General features: G+C 36.0%; 1 protein-coding gene across 1 annotated transcript in view; it reads left to right on the top strand.

The window, feature by feature from the left end:
* The window catches only part of LOC131427071 (high affinity cGMP-specific 3',5'-cyclic phosphodiesterase 9A), a 446,805-nt gene that overhangs the window by 77,639 nt on the left and 352,766 nt on the right, over positions 1–16,400 (top strand). The gene's annotated exons all lie outside the window — the stretch shown is intronic.

Here is a 16,400-nt window from a genome sequence, read left to right on the forward strand (position 1 = left end):
ACGCGCCATACGATATTTCTGGGTAATTTCAGCTGTTTAGCTAGCCTAGATGCAGACCACAATGGATTTTCCAAATAACTGTGCACAATTTTTTCCCTACTTTCGGCTTCCATGTTGATTGTTTAAAAAAGAACAGTCGATTTGCGGAATGTCAAAAATCATACGTGAAGCTGACAAAATTCCCGACACGTGGGCGCAAAGAACTTCCAAATCTGTCCACCAGGAGCGCCACAATATGAGCAAAAGTTTGTTCCAATTCTAAATGAAGCAAGCTTTATGTTTTTATGCACTTATCGCATCTAAATCAAATTATCTAGAATTGTCAGGATAGATTTTTGATTCATGCTTTTGAAGGCGAGATATTCAATGAACAAGTTGAAAGATGGCGTTTTCAGCTATGCAATTCCTTCTTCAGAAAAAAAGACCTTCCCGACCGCTAAAGTCAATGGATCATTCTGAAATTTTCTCAGAATAATCTAAACTAATTTTCTAAGAGATTGTCAGTTGGGTTTTTTGATATTCGTCACCGTTTCTGAGAAAATCAGATTTGAAGCGTGAAAATAACTCTCTGAAACGCATTAAAACACACTGGCCTCAGCCCTTAATCTAAACTTTACTCTTCAATCATGATTCTTGTTTACTTATCAAAAAAGAAATAAACTCCTCTAGGTTTGTTATTATCTGTCTATCATTTCACACTTTCGCTTTTCTCTTTTCAATGCGTTCTTTTATTTATAAGCGCTACTACTTTTTCTTCATTTCTCATTATTAGGTTTAAACTATGCTCGCTAACTTTTCATTTATCGAATTAGTTTCGGCTATTTTTCTATTATTTTATAGATTCCGGACTAAAAACCCCTGGGAAGTGAATGAAATGAAACAAATTTTGGCAAAAGTATTCTTCATCGATCGCTTCAAATTATAATTTAATGGTGTCAAGTTAGAACTATAAGGCGGATGAGACCTTATACCATTGCCGGTTTTCTTTCAGTACTTACTTTTGAAGAATCAATTGGTTTTAATGCAGCTGCGATTCAGTTTTAAGTCGTCAGTCTTCAGTCTTCAGTCTTCAGTCTTCAGTCTTCAGTCTTCAGTCTTCAGTCTTCAGTCTTCAGTCTTCAGTCTTCAGTCTTCAGTCTTCAGTCTTCAGTCTTCAGTCTTCAGTCTTCAGTCTTCAGTCTTCAGTCTTCAGTCTTCAGTCTTCAGTCTTCAGTCTTCAGTCTTCAGTCTTCAGTCTTCAGTATTCAGTCTTCAGTCTTCAGTCTTCAGTCTTCAGTCTTCAGTCTTCAGTCTTCAGTCTTCAGTCTTCAGTCTTCAGTCTTCAGTCTTCAGTCTTCAGTCTTCAGTCTTCAGTCTTCAGTCTTCAGTCTTCAGTCTTCAGTCTTTAGTCTTTAGTCTTCAGTCTTCAGTCTTCAGTCTTCAGTCTTCCGTCTTCCGTCTTCAGTCTTCAGTCTTCAGTCTTCAGTCTTCAGACTCTGGACTCTGGACTCTGGACTCTGGACTCTGGACTCTGGACTCTGGACTCTGGACTCTGGACTCTTGACTCTGAACTCTGGACTCTGGACTCTGGACTCTGGACTCTTGACTCTTGACTCTTGACTCTTGACTCTTGACTCTTGACTCTTGATTCTTGACTCTTGACTCTTGACTCTTGACTCTTGACTCTTGACTCTTGACTCTTGACTCTTGACTCTTGACTCTTGACTCTTGACTCTTGACTCTTGACTCTTGACTCTTGACTCTTGACTCTTGACTCTTGACTCTTGACTCTTGACTCTTGACTCTTGACTCTTGACTCTTGACTCTTGACTCTTGACTCTTGACTCTTGACTCTTGACTCTTGACTCTTGACTCTTGACTCTTGACTCTTGACTCTTGACTCTTGACTCTTGACTCTTGACTCTTGACTCTTGACTCTTGACTCTTGACTCTTGACTCTTGACTCTTGACTCTTGACTCTTGACTCTTGACTCTTGACTCTTGACTCTTGACTCTTGACTCTTGACTCTTGACTCTTGACTCTTGACTCTTGACTCTTGACTCTTGACTCTTGACTCTTGACTCTTGACTCTTGACTCTTGACTCTTGACTCTTGACTCTTGACTCTTGACTCTTGACTCTTGACTCTTGACTCTTGACTCTTGACTCTTGACTCTTGACTCTTGACTCTTGACTCTTGACTCTTGACTCTTGACTCTTGACTCTTGACTCTTGACTCTTGACTCTTGACTCTTGACTCTTGACTCTTGACTCTTGACTCTTGACTCTTGACTCTTGACTCTTGACTCTTGACTCTTGACTCTTGACTCTTGACTCTTGACTCTTGACTCTTGACTCTTGACTCTTGACTCTTGACTCTTGACTCTTGACTCTTGACTCTTGACTCTTGACTCTTGACTCTTGACTCTTGACTCTTGACTCTTGACTCTTGACTCTTGACTCTTGACTCTTGACTCTTGACTTTTGACTCTTGACTCTTGACTCTTGACTCTTGACTCTTGACTCTTGACTCTTGACTCTTGACTCTTGACTCTTGACTCTTGACTCTTGACTCTTGACTCTTGACTCTTGACTCTTGACTCTTGACTCTTGACTCTTGACTCTTGACTCTTGACTCTTGACTCTTGACTCTTGACTCTTGACTCTTGACTCTTGACTCTTGACTCTTGACTCTTGACTCTTGACTCTTGACTCTTGATTCTTCATTTTTTCTTCAAAATTTGTACTATTCCAAGTTATCAGCTCAATATTGGTTATTAACTCCGGACGGAGTACAGAAACTGATTACTGTTCTTCTCACATCTTCTCGCATGTCATCTATTGACTATTTAATTCGTCCATTTCTCACAATAAATACACAGCGTCCTGCTCTGTCACGACCGGATCGAACTAGGTCAAATAGAGAAAGTAATCATCAGTTTGGGTGTTAGTTTCCATTCCTAGAACATTTTATTTTCGTTGGAATATTTCCATTCGGTTTCCACCCCCAGCAGAATTCGACGATGACCGGAGCCAAATTGGAAAGTCTTTCGCATACCAGAAATTATTCTATTGTCGAGTTCGCCTACAAATGCTTTCGCTTTTTACGGTCAGTGGAACCGAAAGCTGAGCAACACCCACCAGAAGGAAAAAAAGTTTCCACACTGGAGGGGTGGGGGTAATCAAGCAGGTGCTGCAGTATCCCAGAATCGTTTGCTTGTTTGGTTTGCTAGTGCATCTATCTATCTTAGGATGAGCGCTGCATTTGATTCGAATGCACTGACACAGTGCCCTGAGTGAGATGTTATTCTGAATAACGATCGGAATTGTTTCCAAAATCAATAAATACGGCTCTCAATCGAGGTGTGTACACAGATAGGGTCATCATCGAGCTGAGCGGTGCCGTTAATTGTTTATTTGATCAAACGTGTAACATAAGTATTTACCATGCGCGTAATGTGGTTATCTTCGGTAAACAGTTCCGGGCTGCGGCCATTGCAGTTACACAAATATTCACTGATAGTCGGTTCATCTGTTTGTTCAATCCCGTTATTGTTCGTTGCTTTGTGTTTTAGGAAGTTGCGGCATCGTTTCTGTTAGGGTAAAATTCCGAGTATGATGCTATCGTATCATACGTGATACGTGATTACAGTAGCAGATAACGCGTTCGTATGCTTCTGTTCAACTGTACCGTGTCAATAAGTAAAGTAGGTAATTGAAAATCCGTTCCGGAATTGCTGGTAATTGTTTGTTTACGAAAACGACGACTTTTACATGGATTCTAGAAAAGAATTTTATTCTGTAACAAAAGCGTATGAAAATAAAACAAAAGTTATTTGGCAGGCTATAATTAGTTGCGGCCCATTTTTGGAAATTGCCTGCTTCCGGATTTTGCTTCTAGTTGAATAATATCCTGAATTTGCTTTGCATGAACTCTAGTCTAGTAGTTAGATATTGAGGACAATTTTACTGATATTGAGGACAAATAAACACTTAACTTGAAGATTGTCTCAACTCATTTTTGGATGTACTTATCTAGAGAATTTCGCATTTGGTAAGTGATTCGTAGCTGTGGGTAAACATTAAAGTTTTCATTACAGATGAGTCTATGGCCTCGAAACCCAACAAGTACCTGAAAAAATCATCTATTCATTAAAAATCTCACAGATCCTCTTAACTTTTGTGCAGCTTTGGCTAGTTGCATCACTGCCGATGGATACTTCAGTGGTTTTGGGTTTTACGAATTTCTTCTAGAAAGTTCCACTACCATTATAAAAATAATTTCAATCGACCGTATAATTTTTGTAAAAGAGAGTTTTAAACTTTTGTTTTGAAATGGATCCAGCGATTCAATGTGTATAGAAATGTCGATAACTACAACGAAAATAACTCGACGCGAGCAACCACAACAACACAAAATAACCAACAATAGTAGATCTATTGAATCGAAATCCTACTCTCAGACTGCGTCAGGTCTTATTAAATCTCCGGAACTGCTTCCAATTTGCCTTCCAAACTCGACCAATGACCTGATAATTAGTTTCAATTGAATCCAAGACGGTCAAAATTGGTTGAGTCGTCAATAGAAAGTAGCTTTCCCGTCTTGTCGAGCTGAGTCGAATCGTATATAACACTGGGGTTTCTTGAAGCTCAAATCAAACGTTGGGTTTCACAGCAAATCTATAAACTTTCTATAGAGCATGGTAAAACCAACCGCGAAAATTCAGATTGATTAAGTATAGCTTAAGATTGTTCCATTCCAGCATTCCAAAGTCACTTTTCCAGCATTTGTCAGCTGTCCGGTTAACTTGTGATAAACACATTTTTCACGTTTCGTCTTTGACTCAAATTGAACTGCTTAATGCTAAACTCGGCAGTTCAATTTGAACCGCTAAGCAGATGTAAAGTGTCAGCTATTTGCAGAACACTTATATTTTGCAGAACACTTATATTTTTCACTGAAGTGCCGAACGAAAACGTGTTTTCGACTTGTTTCTGGCCGATGCAGGTTTGGTCATTTAGGGGTTAGTCAAATTTTGTGCTAGAGCACATAACCGTTCTTCACATTTTTTACGTTTCGTCTTCGACTCATCAGTGCAGAACAGTTCAAATTGAATATCAAATCAATTTAAACACAATATACTCGATCAGATGCACATATTTAACGAATGAAAAATAGTTGAAAGTTAAAACTTATGATAACAAATAACAAAATCAATTATGATATTTCATTTTCATTTCCAAGACTCATGATGAAGTTCACTATTGGAAAAATGAGTTTTTCCGTAGCTTTATATCGAAATATAAGGATCAGAATTTCAAAAAACTGAAAGAAAAAATGAGATCACTAAATAAATTATACATTTAATTAAAAAAATCATTCAAAAGTTTAGGGTTAAAACGAATTGAATAATTGAATAATAATCGTGATACAAACGTTTTTGTTATGATTTTTGTTATTTTAACAGCTTACCAGCCAAAAATATTTCAAAATTCGTTACAAAATATTTCTGAATTAAATTACTCCAGTTGTTATAATTCTGTTATTACCATCTGATCGGGTAATCAATATAAACAGATGGCGTTTAAAATCTATTCAAGTATTGGGTTGGGCCTTCACTTTTCAAAACGTTATATTTGTTTACATGGTTTCGAGTTAGAAACATACTTCTGTTAAAACTTGTGAACTCGTGTGCTTTGGCGTCCCCTGGAAGAATCTGAATTTATTGTAACGAAAATTTGAGTTTTTTTAATCCTTCCAGATTAGAGCTGAAATATAGAGATTGTCCAATTTATGTAAAACTTTCCAATGTATGAGTAAAATTGATGATATTTCGGGTATAACTTGTTTGCAGTGTAATGTTTACATGTGAGCAATTCCCTGCGTAATCGGCTGCCTGTTGGCACTTGGATATGCATGAGACTTTACATGAGTGATCGGTATAGTAAATGAAGTATTTTTCACTGGTCAAGAGATTTTTATCACTCAAGACAAATTTATGAAAAGGGCGTATGTGTTTTAAGCCACATTTTTTCAAACAAGTATACCTAAAAATCTACAGCTTCTACATAAAATTTGTCTGAGAAGAAGTTGTATGTAATCAATTGAACTTTCTAAAATAATATACACTGAAAAAAAAATCTTCCGATTTTTGTGATATCGAAAAAAAAATTTTCAGTTATTTTACCACATGATTTTTTGAAATTTTATAACACAAAAAACATCAATGAATGAGAGTTTTAGAAAGTTTCCCGAGGAAAACTTTTTAACAATTTTCGAAGATCGACGTTTCTATAGGAATAAATTTACCTGAGCAATGAAATATTATTCTCCATGCTACGTTCAATGGAAAAGTACACAAGAAACTATTTCTTAATTGCAGTCATTTGCGAGATATATGAGGAACTAAATCGAGAAAATGGATATTTCAAGAAAATACGCCCTTTTTAAAAATTAGTCTGGGTTCTCCATCGCCAAATTTATAATTTTTGTAATCCTCATGAAATTTTGAGCAAATTGTTCTCTAAAATTTTGATATTTTGAAAACAAAATCGAGGAAAAACCGCTGGTTTGTAAATATACACATTTTCTTTTATAAATTAAGTGCCGTTTTTTTTTCATAAGCAATACCGAGGCGAACTATAATCAAGTTCCAAAGTACAATATTCAAGATATAATTTGCGAAAAATAATAAGACAATTGTCATTTGGCAAACCAACTTTATTTTTTCTCATCGGCATCAATACTCATTACAGTTTTCATGTTTTGAATATCTTAATAATAATTGACTTTAACTTTAAGTAAACATTAAGTTTTTTTCAGATTAATATATAATATGATAGCTTATTTCTGTGTCTGTTGAAAATAATTTCGCAGAAATCTTATTTTCTGGTACTGGAATGAAGCAATGATATTTTTGTGTACCTTGAATCGTTTTTGTTTGTTGACATATATTTTTCCAGTTTTTAGTCATATTCCTCTTGTGACATATAACAAAACTAGTTTTCGCATTTATCATTTGTTCTTATTCTCTTGCCAAGTTAGCTCTTGTTGCCATTCGTTTCAATGTTCCACCGATTACATCACATGGTCCCTTACCGTGCAAGGTTGCGAAGAAATGCCAGTTCAAATCAATGTTGTATTTTGTTTTAAATTTGCAGAGCCTCGCGTTTTTTTGTATTTTTATATTGAGAAGATACAAAAAATTCCATTTTTTAAAATTCATTCGTTGTTTTAGAAACTTTATTAATTTGGAAATGGAAACTTGTGTCATGCTTCAAAAATTTTGATATTATAACGAAACTCATTCGAATAGCTTCATTTCAGTTGTGTGTTGATACAATTGCAAGAATAGAACTTGAAACAAGAAAAAAAATTGAATTTTATAAAAAAAACAAATTTCGAAAATCGCAACAGACTTTTTAGACAAAAAAATCATCTGTCTGAAACACACTGAAGAAAAGTTCACTACTGATTTTTTGCAAATGCGATTCTCACTGAAACTGATTTCACATGCAAAAAATCAGTTGTGAAAAGTTCACTAACGAACATTGTTCTCGATGATATTTAAGTACAAAGTTCGCACATTGAATATATCTGATATGATTCTCGAACAGAAGAAATTTTTTAAACGAAATTTCAACTCTTTGCCGAATACATGATGAATATATTCGCCGATGAACAAAAACTGAACCTTTCTGAAAATGTTCAGTGCGCGTAGGATGGTTGATAAATGGATCAACAGTGGTGATGTATTCGAAATTTATTCAGTGATACCGTGGTGGTGGAGCAATATCATCAATACAAGCAGCAAGTGTTAAAAACATTAATAAAAAAACAATCACAAAGCATGATATGCTATGTCCAATTTAGCTTTGATGTCATACGCAGAAGTAACAGGAGCGCAGGCTACACCCATTCAAACGCTGCACCTGCTGTGTGTTCGAGTCATGCAAAATACTGCGCTCCGGTTACTTCTATTAATAAAATTTAAGCTAAATAGGATTTTAATGGGGTTCAATTTAAATAGTGTACTGTAATCAACCAGCAGGAATTGAAACAGCTTTCCGTCGCTATAATCACAATTTAGAATGTGGAAAAAATATTGTTGTTCCCATTGACTATCCTATGTGCATCGAAAATATCACATTCATTATTTGCTTTCAGTTGCGAATTTATTCAGTATCAAACTGAAGCGCAGTGGAAATTCAGCATCAGAATATCATCGGAGCCTCCTCTCCCTTTCGATTATTTCTTTAGCGATATTTCTGTGGGCGAAAATATGTCATTAAGTCTTGCTGACACTCAAAATATTTTGTGAAAATCTCGGAAGTGATGTTTTCAGTCACTGAGTTGTTTTATAAAATCTCTTGAACTGATATCAGGTGTACAAATTGGCTTCCACCGTTTTCCGATAGGTGGCTGTACCGGCTGAGGCTGGTCAAAATACATAGATGATAATGCCTTTAAAGTGAGTGTGTACAGTGCCTAACGAATTGTCATCGCCGTTTCAGTGACAGTTGTTCTTGATTTCGTATTATTCACGCTCGAAAATGTCTGTTTATGTGTCCAATTCTCGCCATTTGCGGGAAGTTTTACTTTTCTGTTACAATTCGAAAAAAAATGCAGCTGAAGCGCATCGAATGCTCTCAGAAACTTACGATGATGCTGCTATGAGTAAAAGAACGTGTCGAAGGTGGCTTCAACGTTTTAAAAATGGTGATTTCGATGTCGAAGACAAACATGGTGGTGGAAGAGAAAAAACTTTCAAAGATGAACAACTAGAAGCATTGCTTGATGAAGATTCGTGCCAAACCCAAGAAGAGCTTGCTGAATCGTTGGTAGTGAGTCAGCAAGCCATTTCAAAACGTCTCAGGACCCTGGGCATGATTCAGAAAGAAGGAAACTGGGTACCGTACGAGTTGAAACCGAGGGACATCGAGCGCCGTCTATTTGCATGTGAGCAACTGCTTGAAAGACAAAATCGTAAGGGGTTTTTACATCGAATCGTAACCGGCGATGAAAAATGGGTTCGATACGATAATCCTAAACGCAGAAAATCATTGGGAAAGCCCGGGCATGCTTCTTCGTCGAAGGCAAAACCAAATATTCACAGCGCCAAGGTTATGATTTGTATTTGGTGAGATCAGCTCTGTGTGATTTACTACGAGCTCTTAAAACCAGGTGAAACCATCACAGGAGATCGCTACCGAACGCAACTGATGCGCCTTAGTCGCGCGATAAAAGAAAAGCGGCCACAGTATCAAGAGCGACATGGCGAAGTCATCCCCCAACACGACAATGCTCGGCCTCACGTCGCAAAAGTGGTCAAAAAGTGCCTGGAAACGCTGAAATGGGAAGTCTTGCCCCACCCGCCGTATTCCCCAGATGTCGCCTTTTCTGACTTCCACCTATTCCGTTCGATGGCACACGGCCTGGCAGATCAACATTTTCAATCCTTCGAAGAGTTGGAAAAATGGATTGCTTCATGGATAGCGTCAAAAGAGGACTCCTTTTTTCGAGCCGGGATCCGAAAATTGCCGTAAAGATGGGAGAAAGTTGTCGCTAGCGACGAACAATACTTTGAATAATACATCTGTAAGCACTTTTTCGCAATGAAGCTTTTAAATTTGGAAAAAAACGGCGGAAGCCAAGTTGTACGCCTGATAGGTTCAAATTCGATCCGATTTGCAGTTTCGATATTACAGAGTAATGAGTGATTAAAATCTCAAATTGCCGCTTAAATCGACGGTCATTGAAATAATGTCATGAGAACTGAAACACCGAAGAATATTTATGCAAAAACCAAATGCGAATTTTAAAAAAAGGTATCATCTCACTGCTAGGTGGATTAAGCACGTTTTTTAACTAGTAATTACAATTAAAACTGTTGCTAATTACTTTTCGATAGAGTCTCTACCATTATTAGGAGAATCGAGCCTTAATGCAGTGCAATTCATTCCAAACCTAGGAATCGCAGATAACGACGTGTCAAACACATATTATGCAACCATTCATCACCGCAGTCCAAGACAGTTTCCAATTAGTGTCGAAATCGATTTTCTTCCATTTCCTACGCCCGGCGCCGATCGGCTGTCGGTTTGTTCCGGAAATCGGGTACGTAAATCTCCGACCGGTCCCAATCACATCCGTAACGGTGCACGGACAACAAAGTACCGACAAGGCCGATTTACCGTACCGAGAAAATCAAAACCTCAAACACTATTTGTGAACAATTTATGACACCCGGAATGAAGCGGTGCGGTTGCAGGTATGCCAGGATGTAGAGAAATAAATAACTAAAACACGATAACCACAGCAATCTTTCAACCGGTGAGAGGATGACTTTGACTTAAGAAAGAAGATTTATTTCTAGTAAATTTAGACAACACAGTCGGCATTCAGATTTGGCTTCCTACAGTTCCGGTACCATGGAAGGGTAAAACAAATAAGATACGAACACAAACGATCCGACAAGCACTGTGACTTGAGTTCCAACCACGGAAGCATGCATTTTCGTGTTATCATTGGAGCACTTACTGTTTTATCAGCACAAATCTGTCGTCCCAATTGTAAACAGAAAAAAAGTAGTTAATAAACAATCCAACTCGAGCTGCAATAACAGAAATACATTTGAAAATCAATTCAAACTATGCCGCCTTACGTGCAGTGTTCGATAGTCTGATTCCTTATCGCACGGATCGGCCAAACATAACCGGGAGCGGACCGGGAACAGGACGCAAAAAGTCAAACTATGTGCAGGTAGGCGGGGGGCGGGGTTGGAACACTCGTCGTTGACGGAAATAATCTGATTTCGCTCGCTGGCAGATGAAGCTCGGACACTCTCTGGAAAATAACATCAATAAACAGGCTAAACAAAGAACTTCACCGACTTTGTTATCAGCTAACGTCCCCGTTGAACGGATGGATTTCGAATGTTCCGGACGCCGATGCAAATGTGTGTACGTACGTGTGCATCATGTCGCCTCCTGGGAATAGATGTCAGGTCGGTCGGACCGACGAGATTTGGTATGGCAGAGACGACAGAGCAGTAAGTCACCGTGCGTTGCCCCGGTGTAGGAAAGAATGGTACAAAGCAAAAGTTAGCAGTTTGGTGAGTGTATAAACTGTCCGATTCTGTTTTATAATTGAATACAAAAGTTCACAAACTGAATCAGTCCGTGTCCGGTGCTTCAATGTTATAGTAGTTCTGATTCTCGTTTGATATTCTCATTCTCGACATACTGTCTGCGGAGATGTCCGTGACTCTTGCTCTTGTTTCTAATCTATTTTTTCTGGTTTGATGCCACACTAGATAGAGAGCTATAATGCTCGGCAGCTTTTGCTTCCTGTTCTACTTAAAATTGCATAGGAACATGGCAGCAGTTCTGGAGTTTTTGAAATTGATCTCAATTGCAGTTGAATCAATTTCTTCAAGTTGTCGGAAAGGTTCGTTGTCATCGTCAAAGGGAGAGACCGCAAACTGTTAACAGGTTCTTAGCACATGCCTTCCAATGAGCCTCTGATGATATTTGTCTTATAAAATACCCTTGATGAAACTGTTTTGCTTGCTGCAATAAATATAAATTGAGAGAAGTATGTGATTTATATCTCAACTGCAACTCCGGAATTTGGTGTAAAGTTCGTCGAATAGACTATTTGTACGATACAATTGAAACAGTAAATGTTTCAAAATTGGAAATTGTTATGTGTTTTTCGGTAGATTCATTCAAGTAAAGGCAGCGCTTCCGTTGTCCCAAGATATGAAAGACAGTACAAATCACTCGAAAATAATTTTAAACGTGTCAAAGTGAAGTGAGTCGGTGGACTTCTGCTAGGTAAGTAGTACTTTAATATTTCCTTTTTGTCTCAAGCAGGAGTGGAAATAACTTGGACTAACAACGGTGATTATTGGTGTAAAGAAATAACTGAACTCGACATGGGTTTCTTTTAGTTACATACGTTCAATAATCGAAGTGGTTATCTGGAAAGTTGAGGAGTAGAAAATGAAATGGTAGAAACAGAGCTAATAAAAGTCATGTTCATTGACTCAAAATAAACGAAAATGACGAGAAATTACTGTCACTCTCAGCTTCGCTTGCATACTATGATTCAGTCATTTGCGGTTTCCAGTGAAAATCCCATAGTATGCAGTGTCGGTATTCAACCGAAGCTTTGAGAATCGAAAATGACAGAAAAAGGTTTCACATTGACTTTTACTTGTTGGTGTTCGAATTTGTAGTAGTTTTGGTTTCCAAAGAGTTTCTGGGATGTAATTATTTCGATTTGTCATATTTTAGTCACTCTTTATAGCCAAGCGTCTCAGATTTTCAACACAACGATGAAAGTACGAGAATTGAAATTCTTCTGATGCTCACTGCAGACTTTAGTTTGGTTTCGTATTATCATAGACGACAATTATACTCTGTCTTTTTTCAATGAGAATTGAGAATGATTCGTCTCTCTTCGTTTATTCTGGTGTCGGTCATTTACGAATGAGACAGCAAAATATTGAAAACGAGGTTGTTGGAATGGCTTCTTGCATTCAGAATGCGTGACAATTTTACGCTCTGGGTAGAATTATTGAAATTGTTAATAAGTACAGTGAAGACAAATGAATAAAAAAAGTACAGTGAAGAATCTATTATCAAGAATACTAGGCAACGTACCCAACTTTTTCCAACAAAAGTTGATGAAAGTCATAAATCATGCACAGAATACGAATCAGTAACTTGTGATGCATGAAATTATGCATAATGGTGATTGGTAGAACAGATCACAAAACAAAGTCAACTTGCGGACAGATACCAGGTTGTAACAAGAAACAAAATGTATGCAACATGGAAACATTATCTTGGGACAGGGGAAGAGTATTAATACAAACAAGAGCATCAGTAGAAGAGTGAAGTTGATTGAGTAGTAGTCTCCATTGCTTGAAAATGTAGGACAGTGAAAATGAAATAGAAAGGCGCAGGTGTGGAAATTGGAAAATTTGCATAGTAGATATGCCGCAAAGTAATCAAAAATTGAAAGAATGAGCAGTTAAATAAAAGAATTATAACAAAACATTAGTAGTATTGTAGAATAGTAGAATAGAAGAATAGCAGAATAGCAGAATAAGAGAATAAGAGAAGAGTAAAATAGTTGAATAGTAGAATAGTAGAATAGAAGAATAGTAGAATAGTAGAATAGTATAATAGTAGAATAGTACAATAGTAGAATAGTAGAATAGTAGAATAGAAGAATAGTATAATAGTAGAATAGTACAATAGTACAATAGTAGAATAGTAGAATAGTAGAATAGTAGAATAGAAGAATAGTAGAATAGTAGAATAGTAGAATAGTACAATAGTAGAATAGTAGAATAGTAGAATAGTAGAATAGTAGAATAGTAGAATAGTAGAATAGTAGAATAGTAGAATAGTAGAATAGTAGAATAGTAGAATAGTAGAATAGTAGAACAGTAGAATAGTAGAATAGTAGAATAGTAGAATAGTAGAATAGTAGAATAGTAGAATAGTAGAATAGTAGAATAGTAGAATAGTAGAATAGTAGAATAGTAGAATAGTAGAATAGTAGAATAGTAGAATAATAGAATAGTAGAATAGTAGAATAGTAGAATAGTAGAATAGTAGAATAGTAGAATAGTAGAATAGTAGAATAGTAGAATAGTAGAATAGTAGAATAGTGGAATATTAGAATAGTAGAATAGTAGAATAGTAGAATAGTAGAATAGTAGAATAATACAATAGAAGAACAGTAGAAAAGGAGAAGGGTAGTGGTGATGGTGATGGTGATGAATATTAGGCACAATAAAAGAAGAGGAGAAGTGGACGAGCAGAAGAAAATGCAAATCAAAGATTATTCGAAAATAAATAGATTTTTTGAGAGTTTGTTTGGAAAAGAAATACGAGGAAAAAACTACAAAATAGTAGGAGAGAATAAAACTGTAAATGTAGATGAACGTATGAGTGTAGGAGTAGACAAGTAGAATAGTTAACGAATAGATGATTTGTAAAACAGGCATTTAAAACTAATGGAAGAGCAGCTTATCAGCAATATGGATAATTATAAGAAAATAAAACTTTGGAAAAAATTTGAAAAGTAGTTGATTTCAGAGAACTGTAGAAATCTATAATAGTATAGAAGAGTGTGACAGGAAGAATACAACATAGCCGACGAACTACTCTAACAGTTAAAACCGGGGCTAAATGAACAGATGTATAATAATAATATAATGAAGAATTGAAAAGTTAGACGATAAGAACATCAAAAGTTTAGAAGACTAGAATATAAAAAGGATAAAGAGAAGTAGAAGAAGAATAAAAGAGCTGATGGAGTGAGATATTGAAACATAAAACAGTAGAATAACAGAAGATGAGCAGAGTGGAAGAGAAGAAAATTAGAAGAGTGTACGCATAGAAAATTTAAGCAGCAGAGTATTAGAAAAACAGAGAAATAGACGAGTAGAGTAGTAGAAGATAAGTAGTTGGCGAATAGACACCTAGAAAATTATAAAAGTTTTGCAACAGAAAATAGAAAAGTTTGTTTGTTTGTAATATTTTATTAGCGACTTTAACCGTTTCTGGTCATTCGCCGCACAATAGAAAAGCTGAAGAGTGGAAGAGTAGAAGTTCAAAGTAAACGAATAGATGCACAGAAGTGTAAAAAAGTTTAGCAACAAAAAATAGCAAAGTTGAAGAGTGAAAGAATAGAAGTTAAAAGTTAACGAATATTCGCATAAAAGACTGAGAAAGATCAGCAACAAATATATAAAAATTGAAGAATAGAAGAGTACAAGATAAGAATAAGAATAGAAGATAACAATATTTGAAAAGTAGAACAAAAGAGAAGACAGAACGATTAGAAGAATAGAAAGGTCGTAGATTCAAAATGGTGATATGATGGCAGGCGAATAGAAGTTTAGACGAACAGACGAGTGGATGAGCATGAAAGAGTAGATAAAGTAAGTGATTAGAGAAATAGAAGTGTAGAAAATTGGAGGTGTTGATGTTTTGAAAAGTAGAAAATATTTGTAGATGATTGAATAAGTCGATGATTAGAAGAGAGAAAGGATCAGAGAGAAGAAAATCGAGAGGATAGAACAGGGGTGGTATAGTAGAATAGTTAAAAAGAAGAATATTACAGGATTAGAATAGTGTAGACTAATGGTACAGGAAAGTGGAATGGTAGGAGGAAACAGTATTAATAATAAGAAGGAAGAAATTGGCAGAATTTTGGAAAATTGTAATTGTAGAAGTTCAAAGTTAACGAATAGACGCGTAGAAGAGTAAATCTTTTTAGCAACAAATATAGAAAAGTTGAAGAGTGGAAGAGTAGAAATTCAAAATTAACGAATAGACGCATAGAAAACAAAAAAAGAAAAAAATATCAAGAGTGGAACAGTAGAAGTTTAAAGTGAACGAATGTACGCATAGAAGACTAAGAAAGTTTAGCAAAACAAATAGAAAAGTTGAAGGTTGGAAGAGTACAAGATAAGAAAATTTGAAGATTAGAAGATAATACTATGAAAAGTAGAACAAAAGAGAAGACAGAACGATTAGAAGAATAGAAAGTTCGAAGATTCAAAATGGTGATATGAGGGCAGGCGAGTAGAAGTTTAGACGAACAGACGAGTGGACGAGAATGAAATAGTAGATAAATTAAGTGATTACATAAATAAGAGTTGATGTTTTGAAAAGTTGAAAATATTTATAGAAGATTGAATAAGTTGATGATTAGAAGAATAAAAGGATCAAATCGAAAGGATGAAAAAAGGGTGGAATAGTAGAATAGTTAAAAGGTAGAAGATTACAGAATTAGAAGAGTGGTGATTAATAGAATAGGAAAGTGGAATAGCAGAAGAAAACAGTAATAATAGCAAAAGCAATAAAAGCAGAATTTTTGAAAAAAATAGATTAGAAAGAATAGAAAGAACAGAACGAATTGAAAGAGCAGAAATAACAGAAAGAACAGAAAGAACTGAAAAAAAACAGAAAGAACAGAAAGAACAGAAAAAACAGAAAGAACAGAAAGAACAGAAAGAACAGAAAGAACAGAAAGAACAGAAAGAACAGAAAGAACAGAAAGAACAGAAAGAACAGAAAGAACAGAAAGAACAGAAAGAACAGAAAGAACAGAAAGAACAGAAAGAACAGAAAGAACAGAAAGAACAGAAAGAACAGAAAGAACAGAAAGAACAGAAAGAACAGAAAGAACAGAAAGAACAGAAAGAACAGAAAGAACAGAAAGAACAGAAAGAACAGAAAGAACAGAAAGAACAGAAAGAACAGAAAGAACAGAAAGAACAGAAAGAACAGAAAGAACAGAAAGAACAGAAAGAACAGAAAGAACAGAAAGAACAGAAAGAACAGAAAGAACAGAAAGAACAGAAAGAACAGAAAGAACAGAAAGAACAGAA

This window comes from Malaya genurostris, chromosome 2, assembly GCF_030247185.1.
Source record: "Malaya genurostris strain Urasoe2022 chromosome 2, Malgen_1.1, whole genome shotgun sequence".
Classification (NCBI taxonomy): domain Eukaryota; kingdom Metazoa; phylum Arthropoda; class Insecta; order Diptera; family Culicidae; genus Malaya; species Malaya genurostris.